This window comes from Geotrypetes seraphini, chromosome 1 (genome assembly GCF_902459505.1).
Source record: "Geotrypetes seraphini chromosome 1, aGeoSer1.1, whole genome shotgun sequence".
Taxonomy (NCBI): Eukaryota; Metazoa; Chordata; class Amphibia; order Gymnophiona; family Dermophiidae; genus Geotrypetes; species Geotrypetes seraphini.
Genome location: NC_047084.1, coordinates 139,402,702 through 139,423,177, shown reverse-complemented (window position 1 = coordinate 139,423,177; position 20,476 = coordinate 139,402,702).

Genomic DNA, 20,476 nt, shown 5'->3' with positions numbered 1-20,476 from the left:
AACTCTTCCAGCCCCTTAACCATTTTAATCGCTCTTCTCTGGACCCTTTCGAGTAGTACCGTGTCCAGACTTTAAGAATAAATGGGATACCCATGTGGGATCCCTATGAGGGTCAAGATAAGGAAATTGGGTCATTAGGGCATAGACATGGGGTGGGTAAGCAGAGTGGGCAGACTTGATGGGCTGTAGCCCTTTTCTGCCGTCATCTTCTTCATGTACGGTGACCAGTACTGGACGCAGTATTCCAGGTGAGGGCGTACCATGGCTAAAACCACTAGCGCACCTTCATAAAAGGAGCCCTGACTGAAAGTCATACATAGAGACAAGAGGCAACGAAAGAATAATATGGAAAATCACATTTGTCACCTACCAGATAATAAAAAGATTAAATATATATATATATATATAAGTGAATGAAGGTAACTGTGAATTTTGAATGTTTCATTTTTCATCTTAACATCATCTCATGTGTGAAAAATGACAGTAAAAATGATCAAACAACTCTTTACTAACGCATTATGGGTAGAAACACACAATATGGGATCTTTGCGCTTGTATGCTTACCCATCAGGAATGAAAAATGCAGCACGAGTGACAGGCGAGGACGCCGTGACGGCTTCAGTTTCTGTAAACATCTGCGTACTGTGAATTAGAAGCGCGGTGCTTATGTGCAAAGGTGTGCTAGGAATACCGTCTGAGGGAGCGAGTGAATGGAAAGCAGATGTGTTTAGTTCAGGCCATAGAGGTGCAGCCAGAAAAGCACCAGTAAGACTAAAGAGAGGAGAGAAACAGCTGTTATTCAAATCAAGTGTCAGGTCCGTCCGATTTCCCACTGAGCCTTGAATGAATAGATGACACTTTTCTCCCTGCTATCTTATGACTAGGTTTACAATCCGCTACAGTTTGTTTACTCCGCATATTAGATTGGCTGGAGGAAGTCAAGTTTCAAGTTTATTAGGTTTTTTTAATATACCGCCTATCAAGGTTATCTAAGCGATTTTTTACAATCAGGTACTCAAGCATTTTCCGTCTCTGTCCCGGTGGGCTCACAATCTAGCTAACGTACCTGGGGCTCTGGAGGATTAAGTGACTTGCCCAGGGTCACAAAGGAGCAGCGGCGGGATTTGAACCCACAACCCCACATTTCCGTTTCTATCTGCCGTCTCTCGAAAGGCGTTCAACGCCGTCAAAATAGGACCAAAGACGTTTGGAGCATTGAGATAAAGCAGCAGATTTCTGCGTCTCAGTGGTCACAAATTTGGGACCCGGAGGATGAGACGTACGGCGTCAGCGTCGATGAGACAAACTTGGTTTTTTTTCCCTGTTGCGTAGACGTTTTTGGACCCCTGTTCGGTTGCAGGAGTTAGATAGTTTTAAGTCAGGGGTGTCGAAGTCCCTCCTCGACGGCCGCAATCCATTCGGGTTTTCGGGATTTCCTCAATGAATCTGCATGAGATCTATTGGCATGCATAGCTTTCATGCATATTCGTTGGGGAAATCCTGAAAACCCGACTGGATTCAGCCCTCGAGGAGGGACTTTGGGGACCCCCGATGTATAGGTTACGTCTCTTACATGTTCTATATCAGGGATCTCAAAGTCCCTCCTTGAGGGCCGCAATCCAGTCGGGTTTTCAGGATTTCCCCAATGAATATGCATTGAAAGCAGTGCATGCACATAGATCTCATGCATATTCATTGGGGAAATCCTGAAAACCCGACTGGATTCAGCCCTCGAGGAGGGACTTTGGGGACCCCCGATGTATAGGTTACGTCTCTTACATGTTCTATATCAGGGATCTCAAAGTCCCTCCTTGAGGGCCGCAATCCAGTCGGGTTTTCAGGATTTCCCCAATGAATATGCGTTGAAAGCAGTGCATGCACATAGATCTCATGCATACTCATTGGGGAAATCCTGAAAACCCGACTGGATTCAGTCCTCGAGGAGGGACTTTGGGGACCCCTGATGTATAGGTTACGTCTCTTACATGTTCTATATCAGGGATCTCAAAGTCCCTCCTTGAGGGCCGCAATCCAGTCGGGTTTTCAGGATTTCCCCAATGAATATGCGTTGAAAGCAGTGCATGCACATAGATCTCATGCATATTCATTGGGGAAATCCTGAAAACCCGACTGGATTCAGCCCTCGAGGAGGGACTTTGGGGACCCCCGATGTATAGGTTACGTCTCTTACATGTTCTATATCAGGGATCTCAAAGTCCCTCCTTGAGGGCCGCAATCCAGTCGGATTTTCAGGATTTCCCCAATGAATATGCGTTGAAAGCAGTGCATGCACATAGATCTCATGCATATTCATTGGGGAAATCCTGAAAACCCGACTGGATTGCGGCCCTCAAGGAGGGACTTTGACACCCCTGTTTTAAGTCAAATAGATGCTGGCACTGTCATCTCGATATAGGGACACTGAATCATCTGCTCTTCTTTTGTCCCTTGATACTTAAATTTTGGCGATCAATTTGGAGTCAAATCAATAGAATACTGGAAGCTCCAATGTGATTGACATATAATACAGTGCTATTTGGCACGTTAAACAGGAGTTGCCATACAACTTATTTTGAAGAACTGGAAAAACTGGGACCGATTAAATTATAATTTCTGGTGAGAATCTTTATGCCACACTTTTAAACTGGAACGTATGATTGCCATACTACTGGGACATTATAGAAAATTTAAGGATGTTTGGGAACCATTGACAAAATTCTGTAAGGAGTGATTATACACTTTAGGGGGGGGGGAAATAACTTTAATTTAATTTATTGTTGATTGTCATTTTTGTGTGTATAAGAAGGGGGGAGAGATATGTATTTGTTATGAAATATAATTTGATTGAATTTAAGTGCTGTTTAAAGTGTAAAATGTTTGTATAATATGTTGCACTTATTGTTAGCTTTAAAATGAATAAAGATTTAAAAAAAAATTTACAAAGACTAGGGGATACTCGATGAGCTTACAGGGAAATACTTTTAAAACCAATAGGAGGAAATGTTTTTTCACTCAGAGAATAATTACGCTCTGGAACGCGTTGCCAGAGGTTGTAGTAAGAGCGGATAGTGTTGCTGGTTTTAAGAAAGGTTTGCACAATTTCCTGGAGGAAAAGTCCATAGTATGTTATTGGGAAAGACATGGGGGAAGCCACTGCTTGCCCTGGATCGGTAGCATGGAATGCTGCTACTCTTTGGGTTTTGGCCAGGTATTAGGGACCTGGATTGGCCACCATGAGAATGGGCTACTGGGCTTGATGGACTTTTGGTCTAACCCAGTGTGGCTGTTCTTATGCTCTTATGTGTGCCAAGTATAGAACAATCAAGCCATTGTGACATCACTGATGAGGTTGGCTTTGAGGCATTATGACATCACAATCTCGAGCTCTGGAATGTTGCTCTCATTGGGGTTCCGGAATCTTGCTATTCTTTGAGACGCTGGAATGTTGCTACTCCTTGAGTTTTGACCAGCTACTAGGGACCTGGATTGACCATCGTGCAAACGGGCTACTGGGCTTGATGGACCATGGGGCTGACCCCATTCTTATGTTCTAACTCTTTCATTTCATGCATGCAAGCAACTCTTGTTTTGCTTCCAAGCATCCCGAAGGCCAGCGTTCAATAAAATGACACAGCCGCTTTGCTGCATTAGCCCACATATCTATTCACATTTTATCGGGATGAGGATACATGCTGGCAAAGTTTTATAGCAATTATTAGAATGAAATATGCACCTGAGAATTTATAGATGCTTTAAAAGTAACCAACTCCAAGGCGATATCAGCTGCAAGGTTTCTGCTCATTTTATTTCTGTTTTTTAAGAAGCAATTCATTTTTTTCTTATAACCTATAAACCTTTATTGCCCGGCAATGAAGCTAGAATTACACCGTTTAAACTGCATTTGAAGAAAGTCTTTAAAAATAAAAAAAAAAGGATTATGTCAGCCCTGCCCTACTTGAAAAGGTGACACGTCGTGAATAAGGAGCTCATCAACTTACATTTTATTTCAGTCCAAATGAATTTAGACTACGAACATGCCAGCAAATTTAATTGCATCCGGTCTGGTGATGTGCATTTTTATAACAGCTATAATCCTTCTTTCAACGGGTCAAAATGTTGTTTAGAAAGAAATGAATGGCAATAGAATCATTGGCTTTTCTTACGTATCCCTTGATGGACATGGAGAAGGGTCATTGTTAATGTGACCATTTATTTTTTTCTCTCAAAACGGGACAGGTATTCTTGCTTAAAGCTCCGCCCCAGACCCCACCCAATCTCTGCCCCAGACCCTGCCCAATCTCCGCCCCAGACTCCGCCCTTCTTACTTAGACTTGCTGAACCATGCATGAGAAACTTTTCCATCAGGAAAGGATTAACAGCAGATCTTGCACTTGGGACTTGGGTCATAAGCATGACTTTAAAAGTTCCACCTGCACAATATTTTCCCTATGGAACGCAAGCAAGCTCTGGCCCACGTGATCCTCGAGGCGACGTCACAGCTGTAGTTTTAGATCGGAAATGGACGGGGGTCGCTATTTTAACTCTACCTAGAAACAGGTCAACAAACGCAAGGGGCTGAACCGCCTCTGACCCCAATCTGGCAGGGGGGGGGGTCTCCCATCAGATTTAGTGGCTTTTAGCAGGTTTAGGGAATTAAAGCTAAACAAGCAGCCTCCAACTCCTCCGTGGGCGTCAACAGCCCCTCCCCCACTCATGTGCGCAAACGAAACCGGACCCGCTTCACTCGTGTGCCACCACAGCGAACATTTAACGCGGCTCGTTCACTTCACCCCTTCGCCTCTGCTTTGGTTTGAGGTAAAAACGACACGGGAGGAAAATAACTTCGAAAATCACACGGCGTGAAAAAAATTCAAGAAAATAAACAGATACCGGACGTTCACTGAAAGCTGAATCGCAAGCTAAACCAGAGACGGGCACCCATTTTGGAAGACTTAAGAGCCTTTCGCTGTTACCATTTGGCTTCCTGAAGACATTTTGAAACGTGGCACGTCCAGGCTAAAAGAACTATACATAAAAAACATAAGAACATAAGAAGTTGCCTCCGCTGAGGCAGACCAGAGGTCCATCTTGCCCAGCGGTCCGCTCCCGCGGCGGCCCATCAGGCCCACTGCCTGAACAGTGGTCTCTGACTAATTTTACAAATTACCTCTAATCCTACCCCTCTAACCTTACCTCTACCCTTATCTGTACCCCTCAATCCCTTTGTCCTCCAGGTATCTGTCCAGACCCTCCTTGAAGCCCTGTAGCGTGCTCCTGTTTATCACATCCTCCGGTAGCGCGTTCCATGTATCCACCACCCTCTGGGTGAAAAAGAACTTCCTAGCATTTGTCCTAAACCTGTCCCCTTTCAATTTCTCCGAGTGCCCCCTTGTACTTGTGGTTCCCCATAGTTTGAAAAATCTGTCCCTGTCTACTCTTTCTATACCCTTCATGATCTTGAAGGTTTCTAACATGTCTCCTCTAAGTCGTCGCTTTTCCAGCGAGAAAAGCCCCAGCTTTTTCAGTCTGTCAGTATATGAGAGGTCCCCCATACCCTTTATTAGCTTAGTTGCTCTTCTCTGTACTCTCTCAAGTACCGCCATGTCCTTCTTGAGGTACGGCGACCAGTACTGGACACAGTACTCCAGGTGCGGGCGCACCAATGCACGATACAGTGGCAGGATGACTTCCTTCGTCCTGGTCGTGATAAGTATTTTTTAATAACACAATCTTTCAAGTCATGCACATAAAAATGTGTTAAGGTGGAAGTTTTGCAATGATTGGGTGGTGAGGTTTTTTGCGGACTTTGTGTCCACTTTTTCCTCCATGTCTCTGAGCACAATCTATCCACTGATTAAAGTACAAGGAATATGGAGTTTCAAGAGGACTTTTAAGAAGTTACAGCAATTACACTAGTGTGTTTTTTGTTTATTTTATTTTCTTTTTTTGTTTTGAGGTAAGGCACAAGCTCTGGGGAGGAAGCGAGAGAAGGGCATGAACAAACCCCCAGGCCTCCTTCGACGAACGCTGGAGCCAGACTGACCTTGTAATGTGCCATGCTAGACTCCGCAGCTCCGGACGCACACCTGTCGCTTTATGCCAAGCAGCATTACCGTCCAATCGGGGGGGGCCCCCCCCCCCCGAGTCCTGTCGCTGTGGAAATGAGCGCAAACCTCCGCTCCCCCGCCCCGTCCGCTGAGTGCCAAGCAGAGCGCCAAACGCGCTCCTGCTCGTTGCCGCTTAGTGGCAGAAGAAACCAGCCACGTCTCTCAGAAAATGGGACTTTTTGGCGTCCCGAAGCACAGCTTCGGGACAACGGGACAAGCTGACTGAAAACAGGACGTATGGTCGCATTACTTATTCTAAAACAGTGCACCTTGTTTAGGTACCCACAGGATAACTGATTCTATAATGGTAAGTAGAGGCCTTTTCTTCTACTATAGAATATCAGTGCAAAGGATTAGGTACATGCTTGGGTGGAGAAGGTGGACTAATGGTTAGAGAAGCTGCCTCAGCACCCTGAGGTTATAAATTCAATCCAAGCCTGCTCCTTATGGCACAGGACAAGTCACTTATCATCCTATTGTCCCAGGTAACACAGTTCGATTGTGAGCCTACTGGGACAGATAGGGAAAATGTGGTACCATGGTCAGAGCTTTAGCCTTAGCACCCAAGGATTGTGGGTTCAAATCACTTAATCCTCCACTATCCCAGGTAGATTAGATAGATTGTGAGCCTACCTGGAGAGCTAGGGAAGATGCTTGAAGTATATGTAAATCTGATTTGACTGTGGTTGTATAACTACAAAAAGGTGGTATACAAATCCCAACCCCTTACTTAAGAGTATCTAAGAACTTAAACATTGCCATACCGGGACAGACTGAAGGTCTATCAAGCCCGGTATCCTGTCTCCAACAGTGGCCAACCCAGGTCCCAAGTACCTGGCAGAAACCCAAAGAGTAGCAACATTCCAGAGCTGAGATTGTGATGTCATAATGCTTCATTCCACCAATGCCTAAAAGCCAACCTCAGCAGTGATGTCACAATGGCTTGATTGTCCTATACTTGGCTCACATAAGAACTGCCATAGTGGGACAGACTCAAGGTCCATCAAACCCAGTATCCTGTTTCCAACAGTGGCCAACCCAGGTCCCTAGTACCTGGCAGAGACCCAAAGAGTAGCAACATTCCGGAGCTGGAATTGTGATGTCATAATGCCTCATTCCACCAATGCCTAAGAGCCAACCTCAGCAGGATTGTCACAATGGCTTGATTGTCCTATACTTGACTCACATAAGAATTGCCATACTGGGACAGACTGAAGGTCCACCAAGACCAGTATCCTGTTTCCAACAGTGGTCAACCCAGGTCCCAAGTACCTAGCTAGATCCCAAGTAATAAAACAGATTTTATGCTGCTTATCTTAGGAATAAGCAGTGGATTTCTCCAAACCATCTCAATAATGGCCTATAGACTTCTCTTTTAGGAAATTATCCAAACCTTGGAAGTCACGGCAGAATGAAAGCTTCTGCAGCAGACCTGCTTGTTGACGCTGCACGACGGCTGCCTGAAGATTTTAAATTGCAGCAACCGGGGAAGGAATGCGAGGGAGTTGGGAGCTGGATAGAGAGGTCTTGTAAAAGGATCCTGCTGGGGCTAGGGCATAGCTTGTGCCCCCCCCCCACCCCCCCAAAACAAAAATGTGTTCCACTGCCTATGGATATATTGTTATGAAGTGCCTGGTATACGATGGGCAGCCAGATTTGTTTCTTCTGTTCTAGATGGATTCAGCTGTAGAGCTACTTCTCTCATCCCTGGGTCTTTTGGGCTTGACTGCGCTCAGTTGAATCGGAAAGGACCACATTCTTCCCTGTTCTGACCTGCAGGATCTGGCTCTGGGAAGGAGTGTCGTTAGGTTATTTTACGATGCTGTCACTTTTAGGTACATAAAACCCAAGTCAGAACATTCACAGGAGCAAGACAAAATGGCAAATCTCTTCTATAGCATTGTAACTCTAATGCTGAACCCTAGGAAGTGAAGGGAGCACTGAGAAAAGTTGAAAAATATTTTGCTAAGGACCAGAAGGTCATATTTACCCTGATGGTTTCTACTAGTGCACAGTTGTTTGCATGGCATTAGTATGTACTCGTCTCCTCCACTGCCAACTCCAGACTCCGTCCCTTTTTTTCTTACCACGCCGTATGCCTAGAACAGGCTGCCAGAGTCAATATGTCATGCTCCGTCTCTAGCAGTGTTCAAATCCAAGCCAAAAGCCCACTTTTCTAAAGCTGCTATCAACTCTTAACTCACCATCAGTTACTTTTACCCATATATCATTCCTTCTGCTAGAAAACACCAAACCATGAGATGTCCTGTCTGAGTGTTCAAATTAGATTGTAAGCTCTTCTGAGCAGGGATCGTCTACTGAATGTTAAATGTACAGTGCTGTGTATGCCTTTCAGCGCTATAGAAATGATAAATAGTAGGAGGAGGAGGTGGCCTGTCACTTCCTATACTACGGATGGGCAGACTGGATGGGCCATTTGGCTTTTATCTGCCATCATGTTTCTATAAAGCTCTATGACCTCACAATAGCCTTAGCCAATAGGAAGAGGGGATGCAAATATTAAGAACCTTAGCCAATAGGGAGAGGAGGATATAGTGGATGCTGGAGATGGGCCAATTGGCCTTTATCTGCCATCATATTTCTATGTTACTAAAGTTCTATGACATCACAATGCAGGTGTAAAGAGCCTTAGCCAATAGGAAGAGGAGATACAAATGTTAAGAGCCTTAGCCAATAGGGAGAAGAAGAGATAATGGATGCTGCAGATGGGCCATTTGGCTTTAATCTGCCATCATGTTTCTATATTACTAAAGTTCTGTGACATCACAATCCAGGTATAAAGAGCCTTAGCCAATAGGAAGAGGAGATGGAAATGTTAAGAGCTTTAGCCAATAGGGAGAGGAGGAGATAGTGGATGCTGCAGATGGACAGACTGGATGGGCCATTTGGCCTTTATCTGCCATCGTGTTTCTATGTTTCTATACCTCCTTCACAGGATGCAAGAGACCTTCACTTACTCCTGTGGGTTAGGGAGTTTTTAGAGAGTGGGTAGAGGGAGTATGATAAGAACTGGCAACCCCATTAACACACCAGATATGGAATGTTGGACAAAACTGCATTTTGCGGTCAAGAATGTGTGAATTTTCTGTCATTGTAACATAAATGTAAAATCTCCATGCCGCCTGTGGTACTAAAACTGCAGAAATCTTGCATTTCAGTTTAATAAGTCTTGTGAAAAATAACTGTCGCTGTTCCTTGTGATATTGGCCCAAGTCATTTAATCCTTCGTTGCCTCAGGTACAAAATTAGACTTTAAACCCTCTAGAAATAGAGAAATAATGTAATTTAATTTAATACAGACATTTATATTCTGCTTTAGCCAAAATGAATTCAAGGTGGATTACAGTGAAAACTATAAATCTCTCAACGACTGCATCTAATAACATTTAAAATAGCAATGCATATTATCATAAAGTACAATGTTAATATCTTGCTTAGCCTTAAACCTAAAATTTAAGCCACTGTATAAATCATACAATCTCCCAACAAAGTCCTTATTCTGAATATGATCTTTAGCTGTAGTACCCTTAGTCTACCACTAGGGTTTGCAGCACCAGTTTGAACCCAGCGCCAGCAATGGTAGCAGCGACTAGGGCCCACTAGACATGAGGGATATTATAAAATAGGACTGGGAGGTGCCTTTGGGAGGGGAAAGCATGACCTGGGCAGGGTGGGGGAGGGAATTCTTGATGGGGAGAATTGGCTTCAGGTTCAGGAGGTAACTGTGCTTGGTTTCTTTAATATAATAATAATAATAACTTTATTTTTCTATACTGCTATAATCAAACGACTTCTAGGTGGTTCACATTGAAAGAAGGCTGGACAATCAGTGTATTACAGAATGGATGAAGAGAAATGTTACATAAGAGATTGGAGTTACACGGGGAAGGAAAATATGAGAGGCTGGAGTTACCTGAGGGATTTCATCAGGGATTGCAGCGGGGAAATAACATAGTGAGAGAAGGTCATCTGTTTAGGTAATAAATTTGTCGAATAGAGTGGTTTTAATTGATTTTCGGAATGCGTTGTAGGTCTGTCTGGCTTTATTTATGTGGTTTCCCAGCCAGGATCGCTGTCTGTTTGCTTGGAACATGAAGGTTCTGTCCAGGAAGGATTTGTATTTGCAGCCTGTGATCTTTGGGCATGCAAAGATGTTTTTGTTTCTGGTGGTTCGTGTGGGGGTTGTGTAGAGTGAAGTGTGTTTGCAGGTAGGAAGGTGCTAGGCCCCAGACTTGTTTGGAACAGATACATGCAAATTTGAACAGTATTCGCGCTTCCATTGGTAGCCAGTGCAGTTTTTTGTAATAGCCTGGGAGCATTGGGCCACAGCTTTAAAGTTCAATGCTCCCTGGATGGTAAAATAACCCTAGCTTACCGCAAGCCACATTATTGAATTTCTGTAACAATTCTGCTGCCTTCAGGATCCTCACTGCAGATTGAATTCTCAAGTAAAGTTCTGGAGGTCATTATAGATTCAACGCTTTCATTCACTGACCCTCTCAATTCTCTGGTAAAAAAAAATGTTTTTTTTAGTCTCCGTATGTTGAGGAAAGTGAGATCCTGTTTGCATCGTCAACACTTTGCCGTGGTAGATTCAGGGGCAATGTTAGGAAATTCTACTTTACGGAGAGGGTAGTGGATGCCTGGAATGCGCTCCCGAGAGAGGTGGTGGAGAGTAAAACTGTGACTGAGTTCAAAGAAGCGTGGGATGAACACAGAAGATTTAGAATCAGAAAATAATATTAAAGATTGAACTAGGCCAGTTACTGGGCAGACTTGTACGGTCTGTGTCTGTATATGGCCGTTTGGTGGAGGATGGGCAGGGGAGGGCTTCAATGGCTGGGAGGGTGTAGATGGGCTGGAGTAAGTCTTAACAGAGATTTCGGCAGTTGGAACCCAAGCACAGTACCGGGTAAAGCTTTGGATTCTCGCCCAGAAATAGCTAAGAAGAAAAAAAAAAAAATTTAAATTGAATCAGGTTGGGCAGACTGGATGGACCATTCGGGTCTTTATCTGCCGTCATCTACTATGTTACTATGTTACTATGACTCAACTTCTGGGTCTGAAATAGCACAAGAGGGTGAATCCAACTTTGCACCTAAACATACAAACAAAACAAAACAAAAGATACATACAAAACAACACAGTTCCAATCTATATATATATAAAATCGGAGGTATGTATGTGTGTGTGAATGTGTGTATGTGCCGCGATCACGCAAAAACGGCTTGACCGATTTGAACGAAACTTGGTATGCAGATCCCTCACTACCTGGGGTGATATGTTCTGGGGGTCTCTTCACCCAAGAATTTATATGTTCTTGCTCCTGGAGGTGAAACTAAAAATGTTGTTTATAATCAAGTTTTGTGTTAGTTGTATTGTATTCATTTTGTCAAATATTTCACATTATAATTTGAATATTGTACTTTTTATAAAGCTGTAAACAAATAATTTCATTCACCACTATAAAGTATCTTTATTTGAATCCATTTACAGTGTTATTGCTATAATTTTATACCCGTGCAACGCCGGGGCATCAGCTAGTCTAATATAATAAAACCCTAAGCTGCGCATGCGCACTCCCACCTGCGTGCTCCCGTTTTCTGTGCGCTGTAGGGCACCGCACAGAGGAGTGCGCATTTGCGCGAATATTTCTCTCTTCCCCCGAGGCGGATGTCGGGCGTGGCGGCTGTTGGCAGCTGCAGGCCGCGGCCGCTGTCAGCGGCTGCAGGCCATGGCAGCTGTTGGCTTCCGGCAACTGCAGGCCGCCGCGGCTGTCGGTGGCTGCAGGTTGCGGCGGGCGAGCATGGAGCCACTAGCAGCGGGTGGCGGTCAGCCCGAGAAACCCCTGACCTACGGACCGAAGTTTCTTTTTTAACTTCAAAGACGCTGCAGCGGCTCCTCTCACAAGCCGCTCCTGCGTCGGTGAAGGCGGCGATCATGAGAGGAGCCGCCGGGAAGTTACACTGGTCGGGGCTCGGGCTTTTCGGTCCGTGCAGGCTCCTCTTGCAGAAAATGGAGGGAGAGGGAATGCTGCGGCTGCTGGACAGGGAAGGAGATAGGAAGAAAGACACAGGGACAGGGACAGGGAGAGAGACAGAAAGACAGACAGACAAAGGGGGCCAGGGAGGGAGAGAGACAGAAAGAAATACAGCGGGAGGAAGAGAGACAGAAAGAAAAAGACAGGGGTAGAGAGAGAAACAGAAAGAAAGATAGACATATATTCTACCACCAGCAGGAGGAAGGGAGACAGAAATAAAAGAAGACATGGGGACAGGGAGAGAGACAGAAAGACAGACAGACAAAGGGGGCCAGAGAGAGAGACAGACAGAAAGAAAGACAGCGGGACAGAGAGAGAGACAGAAATAAAGACAGATATATATTCTAGCACCTGTTAATGTAACGGGCTAAAATACTAGTATACTCATAAAAATATCACTATTCATTCAATTAAAAGCCTCCATCAACAGAGTTGTTTTCAGTATCTTCTTAAATTTCTGTTGAAAAATGCTTTTTAGACATGGGGATGCTTCTAAATTAAGGACTTTCAGGGGTCCTTTTACTAAGGTGCTAGTCATTGTAGCGCACGCTAAATATTAGTGCGTGCTAAACGCTAACACGTCCATAGGATATAATGGACGCGTTAGCGTTTAACGCATGCTGAAACGGCTAGCGCACCTTTAGTAAAAGGTCCCCTCGATTTGTACAGTTGGAGAGGTGCATAAGTAAAAAAAAAAAAAAAAGAGATTTTATCCTGGCGTCCAATTTATTTTTTTTGTTTAAATCGTTATTGATTTTCAAACTTTGATAGTGCAATACAATTGGTAAATCATAAATACCGCATGGAACGCACTAATAACTATACAATTATTACATTAAACAATCATTTACTCCCATCCTCATCTTAATTATTAATACAATAATATATATGATGTGATTTCAATATTATCATTAAATAATTTAACTCCTCAACTTACATTTCCCTCCCCCCCACCCACCCACCCTCCCTGGATGTGTAAAGAAATGTAATGAAAAGGGAAGAAACATGACCCTTACTGTAATGCAACAAAAGTAGTCAATGGAAGGACTTACTAGTCCCCAAACGTTACTAAACTAAACTAATCTTAAGTTTATATACCGCATCCTCTCCACGGAAGTGGAGCTCGGCACGGTTTACAAGAACTTAAAATATAAGAAGAGAAAGGAAAAGGTTTACATGAGCTTATATATAGAATGGAAGAGTAAGAGGGAAAATAGAATTACATGTTAGAGAAGAGCCAAGTTTTCAGTTGCTTACGGAATAGTTGGAGAGAGCCCAGGTTCCGCAACGGGATAGTAAGGTTGTTCCAGAGACCTGTGATTTTGAAGAGAAGAGATTTTCCCAGTTTACCTGCATAGAGAATACCGCGTAGAGAGGGGAAGGATAGTTTATATTTTTGGGCGGGTCTGGTGGAGTCAGGACTCGAGGAGTTAAAGGATAGTGGGATTAGGGGAGGAAGGATGCCGTGAATGATCTTAAAAGCCAGGCAGGAGCATTTGAAATGGATTCTGGGAATCACTGGGAGCCATCATTCTTTCAGACTTATACGTGGTACACACATTATTTACCCACCAAAAAGTGTAATTAATCCTGTCATGGTTCTTCCAATTATGTGTGATCAGTTGAACAGCTATTCCCGTCGTGATCAGGAAAAGGCGACTTTTATACTTGTCTAAAGTAGGCTTAACATGGAGTCCCCAATTTAACAAACTGAGCACTGGCTTCAGTCCTGTGAGATGGAGATTATAGGCTTGAAATGTCCTCCTGCGGGGCCTTTCATATAAGCAAAATGATATTTGGCATCAAACACCTGGAGGTGATGCCAAATCTGCAGCACCAGCAAAAGAGGCAATTGGCCTCAGGCGAAGCTAAGGGCAGACGAATTCCACTTGGCTCAAAAAAAAAACACAAAGTTAAGTTTTCAAGATATTGTACCAGAGCTGGAATGCTGGCTGGAAAACAGTGAGGTCAAACCTGCAGAATCGTATTGTAACAGTCCTTTCCACAATGACCCGTCAAAAGCACGCCAGACTTTGGTGCACCAACCATCCTGTGCTGACAATTACGTGCAGGATGTATGCACGCCGCCGCTCCCAACGCTTTCAAGCCGTACCATTAGTGCTGTGATAGGGGTGCGGGGGGAACACGCACAAGTCTTCGTGCTCCCGTTGGGGGTGTGTATGGAGGGTATCCCCCCACTACACTGAAAAACTCCCGACCACCGAAAACTGAGAGGAAAACGGGAGTTTTCAGTGTACTTGGGGGAGAGGGCTCCCCCTCAACTCCCCCCCCCAACGGGAGCGTGAGCACTTGCGCATTGATTGTGAAATCTGTGATGGATGTGCACGGAGGGTCGTGGCGGATTGCCTTGGATGCAGGAAGTTTTTCACCCCTGACGCAGCAAGAGCGAAACGGAGATTTCCCCGTCGGGTGGGCTGTTTACCCACGAGGCTCGGGTAGTGGGGCTTGCGAGATAGCCTGATTTCGTGGACAGCTTAGGTTTTTCTTTTTCCCATGCTCGAGTTGCAATATTTCTGGCTGTGCCTCTGGACTGCAATCTTTTTTCACACAATGTTTGTATGTGAGATTTTGGCGTGCTGGATATGAGGTGTTTTTTTGGGAGGCTGCTTCTGTGCCTCATTTTTTTCACCACTGTTTTTGATATAGTGAAGACACATAAGTTTTATTTTTTTTTTTTGCCATATGAAGCTTAACTGAGGCTTTTTGTCCACTTTTTTTTCAGACTGTGGGTGTGTGATGTTTGATTTAGGGCGCATTTTGAGGTAAATGGTGATTGTTTGTGTCCCTATCCTTAGTTGGAAGTAGGGTTCCCCCCATACTCCCCCCCCCCTCACAGCGCTACCTGTAAGGCTTTAAACTCGAGGGAGTGCAGAGGAGGGCGACTAAACTGATAAAAGGTATGGAAAATTTTTCATACGCTGACAGGTTAAAAATGCTGGTTCTGTTCTCCCTGGAGAAGAGGAGACTTAGAGGGGACATGATAGAAACCTTCAAAATCCTAAAGGGCATAGAGAAAGTAAATAAGGACAGATTCTTCAAACTGTGGGGAGCCACAAACACTAGGGGTCACTCGAAGAAATTGAAAGGGGACAGGTTTAGAACAAATGCTAGGAAGTTCTTTTTTACCCAGAGGGTGGTGGACACATGGAACGCACTTCCAGAGGATGTGATAGGCCAGAACTCTGTACAAGGGTTCAAGGAGGGTTTGGATAGGTTCCTGGAGGATAAGGGGATAGAGGGGTACAGATAGAACTTGAGGTAGGTTGTAGAGGTGTTCAGAAACCACTTCACAGGTCGTGGACCTGATGGGTCGCCGCGGGTGCGGACCGCTGGGCCAGATGGACCTCTGGTCTGACCCAGTGGAGGCAACTTCTTATGTTCTTATGTTCTTAAACATCGGTGCGCTATTGTCGGTGCACTTTTGTCCTGTGCTCATTTGTTACGGAACCCCTTTCCACAGATCAAAGGCTCTACTCTTCTAGAAAATACTATCACAGTTCTGCTACCCAGGACTTTTCTCATAGCCTCTATAGGACAGCTCAACTCGGTTCTCAGCAGGTTTTTGCATCCAGACTATCAAGTCGGCAGCTGAAATCATCCTAAATGTCTTTCAGTGACAAATTATCTTCATATTTGGCAGGCAGTAAATACTTTTAAAAAAATGGTCTCCTTAATGAGTCCTATTTTGAACAACATTCAACAATACAAATCAGTGAAGTTTTTGGGAACGGTACCAATTACTATCGGAGAATAAAAATAATTGGTCAGGATTTTAATGAAATGAGCTCTATGAGGCTCGTTGCTCATCATTCTCTACAATCTGCTAAGCCTTTCCTTTTCCATCTGCTGATCCTATCGACCGGTTTAAGTGGCCTAGCTAGGAAGACCTCTTACAGTTGTGCTCAGTGAGATACAAATGAAATTTGGACTTTCACCAAGGCTGAAAAATTGGGTCTGAAATACAGTCAGGCTGGCTTCACTATGGGCTCCTTTTACTAAGGTGCCTTAGGGCATTACCGCGCTGAATTACCGCGCTAGACCTTAACGTCAGCATTGAGCTGGTGTTAGTTATAGAAGCGTAACGCGTAGTGTAGCGCGCGGTACTATCCTGCATGGGCTAAAAACGCTAGCACACCTTAGTAAATTTACTCAAAACCCGCCTCTTCCAAGACCAGGACCCTTAATGCCCCTTCCTAACTAACTAAACCTTTCCCCATTACTACCTCCTCCTCCCCCTGGCAACTTTGATCAATTTGGTATTGAACCGCTTGTGACTCTGTTTAATTGATGTGAACCGCCTAGATCTCTTCTGGGTATGGCGGTATACAAAAATAAAGTTATTATTATTATTATTATTATTAAAAGGAGCCCTATATCATCGTATCCAATCTGAAATAATTAACAAACACCTCCCTCCTCCAAGGCAGCATAGGGACTACTAGACTGGAGTTGGACTTTTCTACAACCAGGCTTGCTACATAGGCCTGTCAGCCATTTTAGAGAGATACTTTTCCCCTGTTCTCCATTTTATTTATTTTAAAAAAATTATATACCGTTTAGATTTAGAACTAAATGGTCTACATCAGGGGTGTCCAACCTTTTGGCTTCCCTGGGCCGCATTAGCCGAAAATTTTTTTTCTGGGGTCGCACAAACATGCAAACGCTGCAGAAAGACAGAGGAGGGAGCCGGCGAGACGGTAAACACCCGGGAGCAGCAGAGGAAAACACTGCATCACCCTCGACCGGGGCCGCACAAAATACTTCACGGGGCCAAATGCAGCCCTCGGGCCGCAGGTTGGACACCCCTGGTCTATATAATTTACATACACAATATTACATTACATTACATTAGAGATTTCTATTCCGCCATTGCCATGCGGTTCAAGGCAGATTACAAAAGAATTATAAAAAAAAGTATTGCAAGAATAAAATATCTGGTAATTTCTAGAGGAGATAAAGAGTAGATGAGGTTGCTTTGGGGAATCGGGAGGGTATTGGGAAGTGGGAAGGAGCTAGCGGTATTAAGTCGTTTCCAGGAATTTCTTGAAAAGTAGCGTCTTTACTTCTTCTCTGAATGTTTTGTAGTCTGATGTCATAAGTAGTAGATTGGAGATTTGGCTGTCGAGTTTTGCTGCTTGTGTGGCTAGGAGGCCATCATGTAGTTTTTTCCTTTTGACTTCTTTGATTGGGGGGTGCGTGAATGGAGTGTGGGTTTTCCTGTGTCTCGTTGATGTAGTTTGGATGAAGCGGTTGTTCAGGTAGGTTGGGCTGTTGCCATTTATGGTTTTAAATAGTAGACAGTGGAATTTGAATAGCATTCTTTCCGAAATTGGAAGCCAGTGTGAGTTGAGGTATGCCTCCGTGATGTGGTCGTGTTTCCTCAATGAATATATATTAAAATAAAGACAAAATAAAAACAAATACATAACAATAAAATGTAATAAAATGAATATACATCCAATCCTCAGGAAAATACCATGGTGAGGATAGTAGAGATCATAGATAATTCATTAATTTTAGCAGAAATACCTATAAAAAAGGCATCTACAAATAGCTGTGTCTTTAATAATTTTCTGAACCTACCCTTTTCACGGCAATTTCATATCTGGCCCACCAGGAAGTTCCATAGCTTAACTCCTGCACAACAGAAAGCCCTTTTGCCAGTCTCAACGAGTCTTGGATTCACGGGTGTCTTCAGGAAGGCTAAACTCTCAGAACGCAAAGATCTTTTTGGTGTATAACTGAGAATATTACTTTTAAGTAATTCTGGGATATTTCCATACAGAAATTGATGGCAAATCATCACTGCTTTATATTGGACTCTGAAGGCGACCGGAAACCAATGTCATTTTTTGAGATATGGTGAAATATGATCATATTTAGACACACCCATACTCAAACATGCTGCTGCATTCTCTATAACCTGCAGTGCTCTGCATCTTGCTTTTGTTATTCCAAGGTATAGAGCATTGCAGTAATCAAGGCACGACAAAACCATGGCCTGAACAACAGTTCAAAAATGATATGGTGCAAGCATTGGTTTCAAGCGATGCAACAAGTGCATTTGTGCAAAACATGCCTGAATGGTCTTAGTTACGTGTAAGTTCTTTGTTAGGCCTAAATCAAGTCTTACACCCAAAATAGTCACTGACTCGTGCAAGGAGAGAATATCATCAATAACTTTCACCTCTGTAGGCCACTGATAATCTGGCTTTCCTACGAACATTATTTCAGTTTTATCTACATTTCATTTCAGACCTTGTTCTCCCATCCATTCCTCAATCTTACCCATGTATGCCGACAATAATTGTTCTAGATCAGTGGTCTCCACCTTTGCAGGGCCACATTTTGGATTTGGAGGTACTTGGAGGGCCTCAGAAAAAATAGTTAATGTCTTATTAAAGAAATGGCAATTTTGCATGAGATAAAACTCTTTATAGCTTATAAATCTTTCCTTAATTGCTAAGTCTTAATAGTAATATTGTAATTTATAACTAAACATAAGAACATAAGAACATAAGCAGTGCCTCCGCCGGGTCAGACCACAGGTCCATCCTGCCCAGCAGTCCGCTCCCGCGGCGGCCCAAACAGGTCACGACCTGTCTGTATCACCAGAAGGGGCTCCCTTGCCACCTTGGTTTCTCATTTAAGTCCTGTCTTCCTATCGAAGTCTTAACCCTCCGGTCTTGCACATGCACGACCTGGTTTGGTTTCTATACTCATTACCTGGTTAGCTTTCTATACTTGTGTTACATCCCAGCTCCTCCCTCAGTATCCCATGATCCCTTTATCCTTCAGGAATCCGTCCAATCCCTGTTTGAATCCCTGTACCGTACTCTGCCTGATCACTTCCTCCGGTAGCGCATTCCAAGTGTCCACGACCCTTTGGGTGAAAAAAAACTTCCTTGCGTTTGTTTTGAACCTATCTCCCTTCAGTTTCTCCGAATGCCCCCTCGTATTTGCTGTCCCCTTCAGTCTGAAGAATCTGTCCCTGTCCCTATGCCCCTCATGATCTTGAAGGTCTCTATCATATCTCCCCTGAGCCTCCTTTTCTCCAGAGAGAAGAGCCCCAGCCTATCCAACCTCTCGTCATATGGGCAGTGTTCCAGCCCTTTTACCATTTTCGTTGCTCTCCTTTGGACTCTCTCAAGTACCGCCATGTCCTTCTTGAGACATAAGATCAAGAAACTTTTATTTTACTTTTGTGATTATGATAAACATACCGAGGGCCTCAAAATAGTACCTGGTGGGCCGCGAGTTTGAGACCACTGATCTAGGTGATAGTAACTTGAGGCAGAAAAATGTGCACTGCAACAATATATGTATGTAACACTAATATCAGTAATAATAATTAAAAAAAATTTGTAGTGAGAAGATCTCAGTGTGGGCATTTTCTCTTGGAAGTTAATTTAGGACAGGTTCCGGAAAAACCAAAAACCAAAACCAAAAGTTGTTTCCAAAACTGAATCAGTTGAACCATCATTGTTTCCTGGAGTACAGCTTCTGCAATTGGACCCCTTGTGAAACTCGTTTGGGGAGTTCCTGCTTTTGCAAGCCGTCCACTTAAATTACGTCTTTTGACTGCTTTTTGGATAGACTGTGCAGTTATTCTACCTTGTTGTCAGTTAATGTGTTACTGCAACTTTATATAATTTTGTATGATTTATCACGAGTGTTATGCACGGTTATTTTGATTCACTACACACGAGTAAGATTCTATGATGGTGTGGTGTGCTGGGTTGCAGTGGCGTACCAAGGGGGGGCGGTCCACCACGGGTGCCAGCGATGAGAGGGGTGTTCCTGGCCTGGGAGTCATGGTCCGGGAACTTCCCTTCTCAAGGCCCGGTCCCAAGGCTCTGGATGGTCCCCGTGGCCCAGCATGTTCCCAGCCTTCTCTCCCTTTACCTTCTGTGAAGCTGAAAAAACTGCCTGCCTCGGCAGTGATTCAGCTACGTCGCCCGTGGCTCCCCTTCCTACTTTCCGCGTCTGCCAATGACGCAACTTCCTGTTTCCGCTCGGGTGGATTGCAGAGGCAGTCACGGAAAGCAGGAAGGGGAGCTGCGGGCGACGTAGCTGAATTACTGCCGGGGAAGATAAAGGGAGAGAAGGGAACATGCTGGGCTACAGGGACTATCTAGAGCCTTGTATCCAGGCCGTGAGAAGGGAAGTTCCCAGACCATGACTCCTAGGCCAGGAACACCCCCTCATGGCTGGGGGGAACATTACTAAAAATATTTTTTTTACATTGGGGGTATCAAAAATAATGGCAGGGGGTGTCAAAAAACAA